General features: G+C 45.1%; 1 long non-coding RNA gene across 1 annotated transcript; it reads right to left on the bottom strand.

Moving 5' to 3' along the window:
* Window positions 1–2,932: 2,932 nt before the first annotated feature.
* Window positions 2,933–15,789, bottom strand: LOC122464910. Its single transcript, XR_006289338.1, has 3 exons — window positions 15,466–15,789; window positions 6,742–6,796; window positions 2,933–6,546 (listed from the first exon to the last, which is right to left on the bottom strand). It is a non-coding gene; the product is annotated as an uncharacterized LOC122464910 (long non-coding RNA).
* Window positions 15,790–16,340: the final 551 nt, after the last annotated feature.

Below are 16,340 nucleotides of genomic sequence, written 5' to 3'. Positions count from 1 at the left end.
TCCCCAAAGCTTCACCTTTGCTTCAAAGGGCCTCTCTGAGCCTTGCCTTTTATGCTGAAAATGTCCTTTCAAACACGTGTTGCTGTCATAGCGGCTCCTAGGTCTCCTGCTGCATTTCTAAATGGCAAGTCACTTCAGGCTTCTTACACTTCGTTTCAGACGCACTTCTGTATGTGGGCAAACAGAGCAGCCAGTCAGCACCTGCTTTACTAAGCAGAGGAAGGTGGTCAGGACACAGGGAGCTGTCCTTTATACTTTCCAGGGATTCTTCAACCTGGTCAGCCAGCTGTGATGGGCAGAAAGTCCTTTGATTTTACATGTCGCTGGACGCAGAACATGTTTAACAATGCAGTGGCAAGGGGTAACTGTCAACACTGGCCATGATGAATGCAAGTTCTGGTGGCCAATTTAAACCTATGATCTTCTGACCAAGAGCCAAATTGCCATCAACTGAGCCGTAATGATATTTACAATTGGTTAATGTAGAGATTTCAGGCGACGTGTAGTAGCTGAGTGACATGGTACATCAGAGGTGCTGCCTCTGTGGGTGCACCAGGGCTTATGCACACACTAAAAAAATAGGGGGTACTCAGCACCCACAGGGCCGGATTAATCTTTTGTGGGCCCTAGTGCCTGGACCATGGCCCCGCCCCACCCATGCTTTGCCCCAAAGCCCTGCCCCTACTTGGCCCCTGCCCCCAATGCCCCAGCCCTGCTCAGCTTCTTCCCCCCGCAAGGCCCTGCCTGCTGCTCCTCCCAAGGCCCCGTCCTCGCTCGGCCTCTTCCCCCTGAGGCCCCGCCCACCACTCACATGGGGTGGAGGGGCAGAGAGGAGCATCCACTGGCAAAAACAAAAGTCAGCACCTGTGTGTTACATAATAAGCTTGAATGGATTTTTGAAGGTTTAAATGTTGTTAAAAGCTTGAGGACTTTGGCCCTCGTTCTGAGCTCACTTACACTAGTTTTCTACTGGTGAAATTCCATGGTCTGATCCATAGTAATAAATTTTATGCTCTTTTGGGGGCAGATTTTTTGGTTTGACTAAGATGCTCTTAGCACAAGAGCAAGGGGGACAAAGGCTGCTCTACATCATGTTAGAAAATGTTGCTCTTGTAAAATTATTTCTTTCCAGGTTCTGCACCAAGTGAAGTGACTCAGGATGCCCCTCAATGATGACCAGAACAGTGATTTTGATTCTTCAAGGCTATCTGAAAGCACAGCTTCTTCCAGTGACTCTGAATATTCAAGGCAGAGTTTTGCTACTGAGCACAGTGGGATCCTGCTCCATGAGTGGGGCTCCTAGGGGCCACCACAATAATAATTTGGGTTTTATTATCTCCTTTCTTGACTCTAATAGCTGTTTTCTTTGAACTCAACATGCTTAAGTCTTCTCTCACTTACAGTGGTATAACTCAGTTGGCTTTAGTGGAGTTACTCATAATTTACACCCGTGTCAGTGACATAAGGATCAGGCTTGATGCTTTAAAATGCTGAGAAGGGTTAAGAAGGGTTGCTGTAAAAAGATCCTGTATGTGTGTGCTTTGAATCCTATACTTTCATACACAGATACTCCACCAGTTGGTGGTGCTACTGCAAGGTACATTTCTTTTTCCAGTGTGAAGAATATGCAGATACCAAACCAAACTGGGTAACGCTGTGGCAGTGAACAAGGTTACTCCAGTCTCATTTCTAAACCTTATACAGCCTTCTCTATGGGAGGGTTAAAGATTCAGAAATCCATCTGAACTTTTTTGCTTGCAAAGGTACTTAAAGTTATAACCTCTGCTAAATCATTTCCTATATAACAAATAATACCTAGCTCTTATATAGTGTTTTGCATCCATAGATCTCCAAGTGCTTTACAGCAGAGGGCAGTATCATTGTATCATTTTACAAATGGGGAAACTGAGACAAAGGGAAAGTAAGTGACTTGCTATTCAATTTATGCATTTGTAATAGACGTGGGAGAACACTGGAAAGTGTCCCACAAGCAATTACTTGAATTTAAAAATGCATTTGTTTCATGCCCCCTTTTGTGTTTGCTTTCCATAGACATTCAAGCCACCCCTTTTTTCTTGCACCAGCGCTAGCAGGAAATGAATTCTCAGCTTGCACACTCCGGTATTCACACTGGAAGTGGGAGTTGGGCACCTAACTATGCAAAATACCAGCCACATTTTATTTGGGATAGGATGGCACTTGACAGGCTGGGGAGGGAGTGGGGCATGGTGGGGGGGGGGGGATGCAGGTAGGTTCCAAAGCCCCTCCTTCACATCCAAGCCTTGGCACAGAGGCGGTTAAGGTCCTGAGTCAGCAAGCACTTAAGTCTTGGATCTAGGTGTGAAGGTGGAAATGAGTGCTGCATACCTTACTTCTTCTTCCTGGAACAGGTGGGTGAAGAGGGAATGAGCAGACCAACCAGTGGACCAGAGGCAGCATAGGTGGGTGGGGGAGGTTAGTAATTTGCAGTGGCCTTGTGGCACAGTCTAGCCTATTCTGAAAAGGCTAACTGGTGTCATGTGGGTGTAGGCATACAGTCACTTTAAGTTGACAAAGGGACCAATCCTGCAGGCTTTCTTCTCACAGATCTCCAGCTGAAATCAGGAGATGCAGGACTAAAATGAGCAGGATTTTGCCTCATTCTGCCCGAAACCAGGCAAAAAGAAAAACAGCCTATAGATGACATTGCTCTTCTTATTAGCATTGAATACTTTCGTTTAAACAGACCTTCAACCATGTTCTCTTTAGACACTAGTGTCTAAACAGTAAATCTGTTTAATTACTGTAACACAACTAGTGTCAGCTAAGCATTCTGCAGGTCTGACAAGGCTTTATTTTTGTTTAATTCTTGTGAGGCAGGGTAGACTATTCCAGTTCTGTAAGAGTGATAAGGAAAGCCAAATTTAAAGGCAGTTTTAGATCCTGGCTCAGTTTTTCTGCTTCACCAGATTTACACAGGCATGCATGGCTCCATAATTCTCTGCCAGTGCAGGTTAGAGACACCTAGATTAGGTTAGAGACACTTATATACTCCAACTGGCAACAATTCTCTAGAAATTGCCCATCAGCTAAGCATAGCTGGAACACAGCATGCCCCCGTCACTTCTTCTTGTCCCTGACATACATCACCCCATTCCTGATATTCTCCTTGCATGGGCACTCCAGAGATGGTGGTGTCTGAGCCAGTGACATTGGCTCTATGCCTGCTGGGTACACCCTCACACTGGGGGTATCCCCAGCAATGGGGATTCATCCGGTGTCCACTCCCTTTGTACCACATTAGCAGCACACAGGGAGGGTAAGAGAATCTATCTCATTGCATTTACTCAGTCAATGAAATGCAATTGTTATGCATAATGACTCTTTGATCCTTTTTGTCATTTATTCAAATTGCCATTGATTAAAGAGTTAACTCAGCTAAGCAAAATGCATAAAGGATGACATTTGAGTAAGATCTGAATGGAAGATTGCATTTGATTCTTGTGCATCAATACATAAACAGATTAATTTACCATTTAATTTTTTTTCCAGCTCACTGGCTGAGATTTTTAAGAAATGTGTGCACTCTCTCTTCGGGATTTCTCTGTCTCTTTCGCCCTATCTCATTGGTACATACCCCAAAGCCATAATATCCTATTTGCCTCGCTGTAATCATGTCCCATAAAATGATTATGTTGCTATTAACAGATTTTATGACTTTATCTGATTTACAAGTTGTAGGCAGCCACAGCTTTTAAAGCAGGAAATGGCTACAGACAGATGAAAAGTAAATGGAATTAAGTTAAATAAAGCAGGCAGCCTTTGCTCTGACTGATCATGAAAGTATTTTCTAATTTAGCTTTGTTTTGACCTTGACAAACTAATTCTCAAAGATGAAATCATGCAGACAAAATTACAGCTATGCAAAGAAGCCATGATGCACATTGTGTTAAATTCTAAGGTTCCCAGGTTCCAAGTATCTTTAGTAAGAATTTGGGGTGGGAAAAGGTTGAGGGAGGATTTCATAGGGCTGGACTGTCGCCCTAGGACATAGCCCATAATAAAAGGTGGCACTTTGCTAGACTACCCCATGAGCATCCTAGGGAATGGATTGTGATTCGGGATACCACTAGTCCCTCCCTGCTCACTGAGGGGAATTCATTTGCAGTTGGCCAACCTGCTATGTGTGTGTGGAGAGGAAGAGGGAGTATGGGCCAAGGCTCCACTTCTTTCCCACCCGCATGCTCCATAAAAGGAGTAAGCAGGTGTGCGATGTCCCTTACTCATAAGAGTCCAGTGTCCAGGTGGCTCACATTGAGGTGGGGGGGCGGGGAGGGGAGTTGCTTATATGACCACATAATTATAGGGAATGCTGGAATTTCTCCATATATGGTCACAGTGGACATTACATTCCATGTTTTACATGGTTGCTTTTTCAGTATCCATGCAAAACATGCTGATGGTCTCAAATAGACCAAAATATGCTGGATGGCTCAGTGGATAGACAACTGGTTCCATTAGGAAGTACAAGCTAGGCCAGGTGTCAGGGCCAGCCTTAGGGAAACTGGCAACCTGGTGGTGTAGCTAGGCGGAGAGCGGGACCTTCACCGACGCAGCTGCCTGGGTGAACTTTCTTTGGCGCCCTTTACCTACTGCTCCCTGAGCCGCGGGCAGCCACTCAGCAGGCAGAGCAGCAACGGATGGAGCCACTGCAGGGGAGGGCAGAGAGGGGACGTGTGTGAGTGCCAGATTCCCGCCCCGCAGCCCCCTTTATCTTCTCCCCCCACTTACTAGGTGGGCATGGCTTTTCTGCAGCCTCTTGACCCCAGGTGTCCCCCGAACTGTGATGCCTTGGGCAGTTGTCCATGTCACCCACCAGTAGGGATGGCCCTGCCCATTGTGTCCAAAATCTATTATCATCCAATGGCTGTGCCATATGTGAAGAGAATTTTAGGTCTAGATTCTGTGCTCACCTCTAAAAAAATACATAATTAAAAAAGATGGAAAAGGCTGCAAACGTGCCTTTTCTAAACCAAAGTTGCTCCTTTTTCTAGACCTACAATTGAATTTTAAAAGAAAATTGGCTATACATATCATTACTGGAATCCTGCCGTGGAAGAATTATACAACCTGACAAAAGTCCACAGGCAAATCAACCTTTCCAAAACAAAGTTTGAGTAAAATTTACATTTTAGTTTCTCCATCAGAGGCATCAGTACAAAGTATCTTTAGTAAAAATTTGGGGTGGGCAAAGGTTGAGGGAGGATTTCATAGGGCTGGACTGTTGCCCTAGGACATAGCCCATTATAAAAGGTGGCACTTTGCTAGACTACCCCACGAGCATCCCAGGGAATGGGCTGTGCACAATGTTTGAATCACAAATGAATCTGGACCATAGATTCTTCAGGGATCCACCCAGTGGATGTGACATCATGATTACATCAGGCTGACCAGGAAATCCCAGATTGTCTGCTTCATCTCATTTATGAGTCACCAGGATGCATGGGTCAAAATGACAAAAATTCACTCTTCCTCATTATATTTCCATACAAAAGTAGTTTGCTGACTTTGTGTTAAGGTTATTAGATTACACACCCCACCAAAACAAAGCAGAAAAGAGCAAGGAAATAAGCAATTACGGCATTGGACACCTCAGCTGCACTCCATTTCCCTTTCTGAGCTCAGCTATCTGCTTTCCACAACCCACAGGCCACATTATCTTCACCCTTATGGGGAACAACCCACAGGCACCCTTGAACTCTGCCTGGTTCTACTGGTTATATGATCATGGGTTACAGGATTGGTATGGTTTCCATTAGTCTCACCATATATAGCATTGTATTGTCAGTAGGCGAGGTACAACATCAGATTTTAAATGGTGACTGTAAAATAAATTTATCCGTAATGTTTAGGAACAATTTTGTGCACAAGTGATTTCTGTTGTTAGTGATTATTCTGAATTTGGTATGCAAATCTAGGCAGAATGTAAAGGTTTGAAGTCTGTGCACATGCACTAGGCAGAATGTAAAAATATGACAAACTGAGTGTGCTGGTGTACTATATTGGTGGTTGAAGGTAAAGCAGCCTGTTGTTCCGGATAAGGGTAGAACTGTGGAGGTGATGGAAGGGAGGTAATAGAGGATGAGAAAGGGAAGTGATGAGTGGAGTGTGAATGGGGTGCTGAGTGACTTAACTGCTTATTTCCTTGCTTTGTACATTTGTGTATTGATGGGATGTTGCAGTCTAGCAACCTGAACTCAAGGCTAATGACGATGAAAGATGAAATGTTGGTTTTCTGTTACAACCTGCTGATATATATGACTTTAACACTGAGGATTAATGCTCCTTTGGATTGTTTTATGCTTTGTACTGTATATCTTATTTCCACTGTAAAAATAGTATTTAAATAAAGTAATAATCCCTTGTGTCATCATAGAGATTTATAGGCATTGAAAGAACACTTAAACTGAGAGGAGTGGGAGAAGGTGGCAGTCCCACTGACTTCCGCTGGAGTTGGGTGGGCTCAGCACTTCTGAAAATCAGGTTCTGTGCGTCTTCATAGGGCACCTAAAACCAGATGCACCCACAATTAGGGAATGCTTTTGAAAACTGGGAGGCCTTAACCTCTCTATACCTTAGTTTTCCCATCTATAAAATGGGGATAATAATCCCTTTCTTCACAGGGCTGTTGTGAGGCTAACTTCATGAATGGTTGTGAGGTGCCCAGATACTACACTGATACAACTATAAATAAGTACATACTGAGGCATGGGATCCTTCCAAATCCAGCTGATGACTGGCTTCTCCCATGCAGAACCTGTGACAAAAATAGTAACAAACAATTATTCATCAGAATCAATGATAATGTATTCGTATTCTAATCCCCCATTTCAATCTGATGGAGCAGACTGAGACTAAACCTTTCAAAGAGATCTCATGGAGTTAGGCTCCATCTTCTGTGGGCACCATTACAAACCTATGGAAGTCACGGCCTAAATAGCCAAGAGACCTCCCTGCCTCCCAGCAACCTCTTCCCATAACCACTCCTCCTCAGCATCAGTGGTCTTTCACAGCCCATAAATCTCTGTGATCAGGCATTTATTATTTCACTGAAATATTACTTTATTGGTGAAATAAGATACACAGTACAAATACAAAACATTCCACAGCTGAAAGCAGCACTGTGTAAGGGACCCAGGTGGAGGCTGTCTTGCCAAGCAGTCACAGCTGGGCTGGTGTCCAAAAGTCATAGAGAGCCAGAAGGCTACAGTCAGCAACAGGGATCAGAATAATTGCTAGAGCTGGGATCAGTAGACAAGAGTCAGGGTCAGAGACCAGAGATAGTTACCAGGCTGGAATCAGGAGGCAAGAGTCAGGCTGGGGTCAGAGACTGGCAATCAGACAGCAAGGTGAGGTGTGGCATCATAGAAAACCAGGTATCTGCATGGTTACCAGCCAACTTCCAGGGCCACCCTCCAGGGTTAAATAGTGGCCCAATCAGAAGGTCACAGGGTGCTAGTGCTCTGGTTCCTTTGGGTGGTATGGCCTGTGGTGTCTCAGCTCTACAGGGCTCCTAGGCTAAAAACGTGACTTAGCCTGCAGATAGTGGTGTGGGAATAGGTAGTGTCCCAGGCGCGAGAGAGCTGGGTTCTAAACTATTAAGAATATTGACATTACATCCTTCATCTTGAATCTCATCATTTTTATGAAGTATTTATATAAAGAACTTAAGTGCAGGATAGGATATGACCTGTCAGGGCAGATAATACACAGTAATTTGCAGCAAGTGACAGATGCCAACTACCTCTGCTTCCAAGAGATATTCTCTGTTACTTAGTGAAACAGGTTTCCCTGTATTCATTTCATCCTACCAAAAATCCATTTATTAGAATGCATTTAAATGGAGGATGAAGGTGTGTTGCTAAGTTTCCCTATTAAGAATATTCACATTGGCATACATGTAACTCTTTAGGGGCTTGATCCCGCTTGGTGGTGAGCTCTAGCCTGAACCAGCAAAAATAATATAGTGGTATTTTAGTCTAATCCAGGTTATTTGCCTGTATGTAGAAGTAAGTGAGTGGGGTTTAGCAGCCTGTTATGTACAGGCAGGCAGATTGGCTGATGTAGTGGTCCCTTCTGGCCTTAAACTCTATGATTCATGAGCATGTGCTTAACTTTAAGCGTATGAATGGTCTCATTAATTTTAATCACATGGCTAAGTGTTTTTGTGGATCAGGACCACAGTGCTCAGCATCAGGACCACAGTGCTCAGCAGGATTGAACGGTAGAAGACCAGCCCATCAGTTCTGGTATACACACATCCTTGTCTAACATTGTATTGTATCCATGAGTTCCCGTAATAATAATACCTACCGCTTCATAAACATTAACTGTGATAGTGGCCAGACAAGTGATTATGTATAAATTACACCTACTTACTTAACAGGTCTGCAAGGTACATAATGTACATAATTGGAAAACACTTGGTGTTGAAAAGAAGAATTTGTAGGAAATTGCTTTGAGTTCTGATGTTTATTTCCTCCCACAGAAATACATGAGAGGAATTAAACATCAAAATCTATGCCTCTGATGTATAATTCCACCCACATGCTGTATTTTTATGAGAGGATTTAAACATTAGGTTGAAAGCCATTAGGCCAACATTTTCAAACTTGAGTGTCTAAAGTTAGGTACTAAAATAAGTGGGATGATTTTCAGAGGTATTGAGCATCCACAACTACCACTGATATGTCTTTGTATCATTAGTGTCCATTGGCCATTCTGGAAGGGTAAGTTAACATGCAGAATGGTAGAATAGGAGTAATATGCCCATTGGGTAAGATCTCCCTATTTTCTAATAAATAAATAAATAAATAAATAAAATCCAACACTTTTATTTTTAATAGTATGCGTATCCTTATGTTGCTCCGGAAGTTTGGATCTTGTCTAGGCTGTGTCTTCCTGTAAGCTCCTGGGGTCTGTTAGAAGACTTCAGACCCACAGTGTTGGTGCTGAATGTGGCTGCCTGCCTTCTTTATGGTTAGGCTGCCGTGAGCACATCAGGCCCATGCCCAAGTCCTTCCACTGGGTCCCAGTCAGCTTTCAGTGCTAGTGTAATGCTTTGGTCATAACGTTCAAAGCAAGTGATGGACCCCACCCCAGCTGCATCAAAGACTGAATTTCAATTCATGAACCGTTGTGGCACTGCGATCCTCTAGGAACTGCGCTCCTCTAGGACAATGCTGATCACAAAGCCCAGGATGAGATGTGTGAGACCTGGGCACAAAGCATGTTTGATCCACGGGATCTGGCTACAGAAGAAAATCCCAGAGGAGATCAGCCAAATCTAGAGTCTGACCATCTTTAGGAAATGCTGCAAAACCTTCCTCTTTGAAAAGGCCTTCCCACCATAAGAATGAAACAACACTGACACCCTTTTCTACCCAGTAAACCCCAACACACCAAAACCAAAGGAAATTAACAGTCTAAAACACCAAATACACACCTCAAAAAATAAAAAAATGCACCCCCAAGTAGTGTCTCTACTACTTTACTATTGCTTTTGATTTTACATAGAAGGCTCTCAGATACTGCGATGATGGGTGGCAGTCTAAAACCCTTAGATAGATCTGGGGCCAAATTCTGCTCTCACACCAGTGTAAATGTAGAGTAACTCCACTTAAGTCTTCCATTAAGAGCAGAAGTTGGTCCATTAGCATTACAGAATTACCAAATCCTCTCCTGGATGAATGTCAGGAATCAGTGACTGCAGCAGAGCTAGTCTTCAAGCATCCTCATCAGCACAGCTAGCCTGCAGCAGGCTGCCTGATTGGCCACACCACCTGATTGGCTGGAGGGACCAGCACGCCAGCTCTTAAGCCAGCAGCAGCTTACGGGCTGCTCAATGCTCATGTTCACCACTGTGACTGCTCCTGTGTTACCTTGTTCTTGCTGCCTCTACTTGCTCCAGTTCCTGATCTCTGGCTTGACTCTGGTAGCCAGTTCCTGCCTTCTAGTTTGACCCTTGGCTCCAAAACCTGACTACTGACGCCAAACCTAGTCCTTGGTGCCTGATGCCTTGCTCCAACAACTAGCTCTGATGCCTGCTCTACCACTAGGCTAGACTGTTCTTGTCCCACATGGCTGACAGTATAAAGGAATTTCTCTCCTTACATTTCCTCTTTTCCCATTATAGGTCTTAAATGCTAATCTTTTTAATTTTATAAGGCACTAAAGAATATTCGTTTTGTATGGAAGCTTTTATGGGTGTTGTCTACTGTTTTCTTGCAAATTTGGGCCCTGATCCTACTCCCTTTGAAGTTAATGGCAAGATCTCCTTTGGTGTGAAGGTGAGGACTGGGCCATTTGAGAATAAGGAGATGGTACATAACAGAATATCAAATGTGGAAAAACTCCCTCTTGGTTTCTGTAGACACAGAGGGCCAAAATCATGCAGAATCATATTTGACTCAGAATCATAATTATTTGAATAATCAGGAATGTCTAAAGTGTCTAAAACAGGCATTAATTTCAGATTATCTTCTACACCCATTTTATTGCTTTCCTTTCTCAGTATCTATAACAACCCAAAGGCCTAGAAGCAGGGTCTGGGGCAACCGCTTCCTCATTACTACCAAGGACCCAGGTAGGGTTGCCTCTGAGAAATACTGAGAGGCTAAGCCCTGCAGGAAGTTATGCCCTAAAGGGGATGAGTGACAGCTCTCTGTGATACTGGCTGGCACAGTCCATATAAATCAGAAAGCCCATTCTGGGGTTTGTCTAGCAATGCCTCAGATCCCACTTGTTGTAACTCACCTGAATCCCAGACTCCCAACTGTGGCCTGGTTCCTGACCCTGACCTTGGTATAACGTCTTTGGTGTAGGACCATTGCTGACCGTGCTGCAAGATTCTGGTCCGGCCTGACCCGGATTCTCGCCTCACACTCACTATTTGGTAATGGACTCTGACTCTGTGGTTTTGAGATGAGCTGCCACAGACTGATCTTTGTCTGTGCAACCCAGATACTAAGCAGCTCACCGCATGCCCACAGGCTGCCTGTGACCTGGCTCTGGCAGTATCCTCACACCAGCTGCTGCTGCTGAACAGTGATTTGCTGTTGCTTCGTTACTTTCAATTTTGACAATGACATAAATGTAAAATTGACCATAAAGCTGACAATACTTCCACAACAGAAAGGAAATATTGCCATATTGTGATATTCTTCATCTTTTATGGGTACCTTCGTGTCTCTCATGCTATATATTTATTCCATAATAGAAAGGCATATTCTCTATCGTCATTGCTATTACATGTGGATAGATTCAGTACACCACATCTTAGCTGTAATTTACATATCTGATTTGTTCAATGCCCCTCTAGCTTTTTGTTCAATAGGGTGGAAATTTAAAGCAGAGAATAGTATTTATGATTGTATATACTGCATCTAATTATGCCATTAAGAAAAGACATTTTTTAATTTGGAGTTTTAGTTTGGAGCATTATTACATTTTATATCTGTCCATTCAGAATAAATAACAATTATTGATGACATATGAAGTCATGTAAGTGTGATTATGGTGTATACTTATGGGAAGGTCAAAGAGAACATTTTCTTGTGAAGATTAATAACCCTCCAGGAGCAAAACGCAATGGGCAGATTCTCTCCCCTGGAATTGGCCTCTCTGTGCTGCTCAAGATGTGTAAAGGCTCTGGATACTGCCCTGAATCTGGTTAGCTAAGAATTCACCCAGTCAGTCTGAGACTGGCATAGCTAGTTCCTATGCCAGCCTGCCCTCCTGGCCCTAAGAAGCATGCCAGTGGTGGGAGGAGGTATGCCTGGAGTGCTTCTTGCCTGCCTCCAGCAATTTTCAGCTGGCAGACAAGCCCTAGACTGCGGTAACTTTTAGCAGAGCCAGGGCTGGCGCTGCACAGGGAAGAACAGTCAGAGAGTTGTAATTGCTCCCTAATAGCCTGCCCTCTCTCCTGCACTCAGCAAAGTTTGATGCAGGAGAGAACCTGACCCAATTTTTCTAAACTTTGTTATTAACTTATTTTCCTCCAAACTATGCCAGAAATATATATCTTGGTCCATTCCGCTTCAAATGAGGTTGCACCAAGTTGGCCAAGAATTTTGGGGCAGGCATGCAAAACAATTTTTTACTTCTTCCCACACCTTCTCAAACATAATCAGCTCATGTCCAGGCCACTATGCATAGCCCCAGAAATAGGATTTGCTGGAAGTTCCTCTCCGACTTAGCTAACTTATTTTACTTAAAAGTTTGGGTGAGAGGAACCTGTACATTGATAGATTTTAAAGCCAGAAGAGACCATTATGGTCTGATCCAAATAACACAGGCCATTGAATTTTCATCCTCTAGGGATTCCAGTTAGGAACATAGCTCCTCCTTCTCTGCTCAAAGAAGAGAGTGAGTTCCCATTCCCTTTCTTTTCCTCTCCTGATCTTGTGGGAGCTCAGCCATCCCCTCTCCTCTTGATTCTTCACTGGCAAATGAAGTGAGGACTCAGCATGTTGGAGAATTTGAAGCTGGAGAAGCAGAAGGAGCTGGTGGCTGGTGAAGGAATTTGTGGAGCTTTTACTGCCTATGTGTGGTATAGCACCAACATGACAAATGATGGGATGAATTGTTTCCTGCTGGGAGCCAGTCCCCTACCTGTTTCCTTATTTCTACGGCAAATCTCTGCCCCTGTTGGCCAGGGGGCAGAGCAGGAAAAAGAGAGAGTCTACGGCCTCCTCCTCTCCCTCCTCCTGCCTCCAGAGGAAAAGGGAGACTGTGCCACTTGCCTCCCCATTCCCACAGAAAGAATCTAAGGTAATGGTCCTGTCAGTTTCCTCTCCTCTCCTGACACGCCATAGTAGGGCATCCAGGCAGGGTATCGAGGGTGGATTGGAGCACAAGGGTTCCCTTGCACAGAGCCATATTTGGCATGTGCACATGCACATTTGTTTGGTTGGCTAAGGGCCTGCTCGGAGATATGGACTCCAGTCAGATACTTTTATTTATTTTGCCCCCGTTCTCTTCACCATGTCCCATCACACTAGATGATGTAATGTCACTATTCCACATGATGTCAATACTCAAAACATACCATCACCACAACTGTGAGCTTCCTCTGCTATACTGATCTTCTTTAACAATTGGTGTTGAGCTAGTGATCTCACAGAGATTTGTGCGTTCACATCTGCCCGGTTTGTTAAAGTCAGTGAGCTAGTGACCTCACAGAGGGCTCAGCCTTATCATCAGCCAAGAAAGCTAGAGGTCCTGAGCCAGTGAGCTCACAAGTCCTTTTACTTGATACTAGCCAAGCTGTTTTTTACCATCAGCCTTCTGCACTAGATAGGGTTAAAAGAATGTTGACAAGAATGATCTAGGGTATAGAAAAACTCTCTTATGAAGCGAGATTGAAAAGATTGGAATTGTTCACCTTAGAAAGGAGAGAAATAAGAGGGGACATGATAAAATCCATAAAATGACTCATCTACAGAAGGTAGATCGGGGGTTCTGTTCTCCCTGTCTCATAGCACAGGAACAACAGGCTGTTCAATTAACTAAAAGGTGGGAAATTAAAAAAATGATAAAAGGAAATACATGTTGTGTAATGTGTGATTACCACCCGAAGTTGATGAGGCCAAGAATTTAAGATTCCAAATTGGACCAGGCATTTATATGGATATCAAGAACATACGATTATTGTTGTTAATGATAAATTTTGTGGAAGGGATATTAAACCTCATGTGTCAGGGCTTAAACCAGTCTCTAACCATTACAGATGAGGCTGAGACCCAATGAGAGGGGGCACATTATTCCATATCTGCCTGCTCTGGGGTTTTTATACTTTCCTCTGAAGCATCTGGTACAGGCTATTGTCAGAGACAGGATACTGAATTAGGTGGACCTCAGGTCTGATCCAGTCTGGCAATTCCTTTGCTCCTAAGATGAAGCTGCAGAGCCAATAACCTCATAGAGACCTGTGCTTTCACATCAGTCCATTAAACTACGGGTGCAGAGTCATTAATATCACCAAGACCCGTTCCTTGTCATTATCTCGGCAAGCTAGTGGTGCATCGGCAGACTTCACAGAAAGCTAAGCTCTCACATAAGCCCAGCAAGCTGGAGGTGCTGATCCCGAAACCTCACTGAGCCCTGTGCCTTGACATCATCCCAGCATTCTAACACTGCTGAGCTAGTGTCCTGAGCTTTTGCATTAGCCCAGCCAATTACACAAGTGGAGCCAGTACATGCACAGAGAGCTGTGCCTTAACATCATCCCAGCAAGCAAGAAGGGTTGAGTTAGTGACCTCACAAAGTTACAGATATTGACACCAGTTTAGCAAGACAATGCTACTGAACCAGCAAATTCAAAAGGCCTGTGCCTTGTGATTATTCTAGCAAAGTAGAGGTACTTAGCTGGTAACCTCGAAAAGGCCTGAACCTTATTGTCAGCCAGCAAGATGAAAATGCTGAGCCAGTAACCTCAGAGAGGCCTGGATCTTTGTATCTGCCCAGCAAACTAGTCATGCTGAACAGAGGATAAAGTAAGGGGCCAACACAGCTCCCCTTCCTCTGCTAAAAGCAGAAGGTGCCCCCCACCCTCTCCAGGCTTCAGGGGACATGCAATTTTTAGGAAAGATAAGTGATAAAATTTCAACTCTGGCAATCAGTTGACATATCTATTTTGGTTTACGTTTTCTAGGCTATCTTTGCAAGGGAAAGGACTAGAAAATTACTTAAAAAAGAAAAGAAAAGAAAGTTGATTTTCTCCTTTATATTTCTAGGTGCCCCAAACCAGGAGTGAGGGCTCTGCAGGCCCAAAGATTGTCTCTGGTTGCATGGAAAATTTGGGTACAGAAACCAAAGATTTTTCTTAAAGGTGAAAAACACTAGCCTGGATCATAAGAGGGATCATATGTCCTGCACAACGCCAATGCAGAAAGCTGATGGGTGTGCCCAGTGTTTTTCTAAAAGTTCCAGTTACACAGAAATCATATAGAGCTGTTAGGATACCAGGGAATATAATAGTTGTTTGGAAAAGCCTGCTAGACATAAATGGGTACATTTTCTTCTAGGCCTCTCTCAAGCCTGTGTGTGTGCATTTGTGCACACAAAATTGTGCACGCACACATTTATGCCTGCACGTTGCGGGTGCAAACACTAAGATGTGCTATAAAAATTCTGACATTGGTGTGCACATTTTAAATAATCCAATACCTGTGCACGCACAAGTTTTTGCAGTGTCAAATTTGAACACTTATGCATGCTTTGGTGTAAGTCCATTTAAATTGTATGTGCATGTATTTGCACCTGTATAGCACAGGCAATCTTCAAATGCCTTGTGTTTGAAACTGGGGGCCACAGTACTCTGCCTAATGTAGCTAGTTCTCTTACTAGAACCCAATTTGTAAATGCCTAGAGATCCTTCTATGAAAGTAAAATTAATAGCACCCTGTCTATCCACCTTTAGGGTACCTGTCTGTCCATGGGATCTGTCCTTCTATTGTCCCACTCTCTGCCTTTGGCATCTGTCTGTTCCTCCATTGTCCTATCTGTCTGTCCTGGTATCCGTCCATCTGTCCCCTCATCTCAGTTTCCTTAGCAGCAGGTTCCAGCTGACTCCCTTTTGTGCCATGCTTTTGTCCTGGCCTCGCTTCACGCCGGCTGCTGGGCTGCGAGCTGAGTGGCTGGCTGGGCATTGCCAACCGCACCCTGCGAGCAGCGTGAGTCCCGCTTTGTGACCTGCGGGGCTAGCCACCGCCCCCCACGCCTGGCTGCCCGCTTCCCGCCCCCGTTCAGCGCCTGCACTGGAGAGGGGCGGCTCCCGCCTGCAAATCCGCTAGGCGCTGCCCGCCCCTTCCCAAACCCAGCCAAGCCCGCAGGGAGGCGAGCGAGGCAGGCGGCGAGCTGCCCGGGGCATGTGCGGAGCTGGGGCGGAGGAGGGACTGTGGCTTCCGCTCACGGCCGCGGCAAAGCGGCTGCTCGCCACAGCCAGGGCCGGGCTGAAGGGAACATGAGGAGGAGGCTCCGGCGCCTGCTCTGCACAGAGAGAGCGGCTCGGCCGCCTAGCCCCGCCGCTGGCTCCAGCCCCAGCCCGGGCACCCTCCGCCACCAAATATAGCCTGGAGCAGAAGGGCACCTTCCAGCCGCACATGTGCGGCGGGGCCGGCGGCAGGGGCAGCCAGCTCGGGGCCCGTGGGCTGTAAATACCGAGCCCCCCCCCCAGGCCGGGCAGCCCGGCTGAGTGAGGGGCCAGGCGGGGCCAGTCTCCTCGGCGGCCGCACAAAGACGGGACTGGTCTCCCCGCCACCCCCGGCCAGAGCCGCTTCCCAGCCCGGGGCCACCGGCCA

This window comes from Chelonia mydas, chromosome 1 (assembly GCF_015237465.2).
Source record: "Chelonia mydas isolate rCheMyd1 chromosome 1, rCheMyd1.pri.v2, whole genome shotgun sequence".
NCBI classification, from domain to species: Eukaryota; Metazoa; Chordata; order Testudines; family Cheloniidae; genus Chelonia; species Chelonia mydas.
This window is presented reverse-complemented; position numbering and strand designations above follow the sequence as displayed.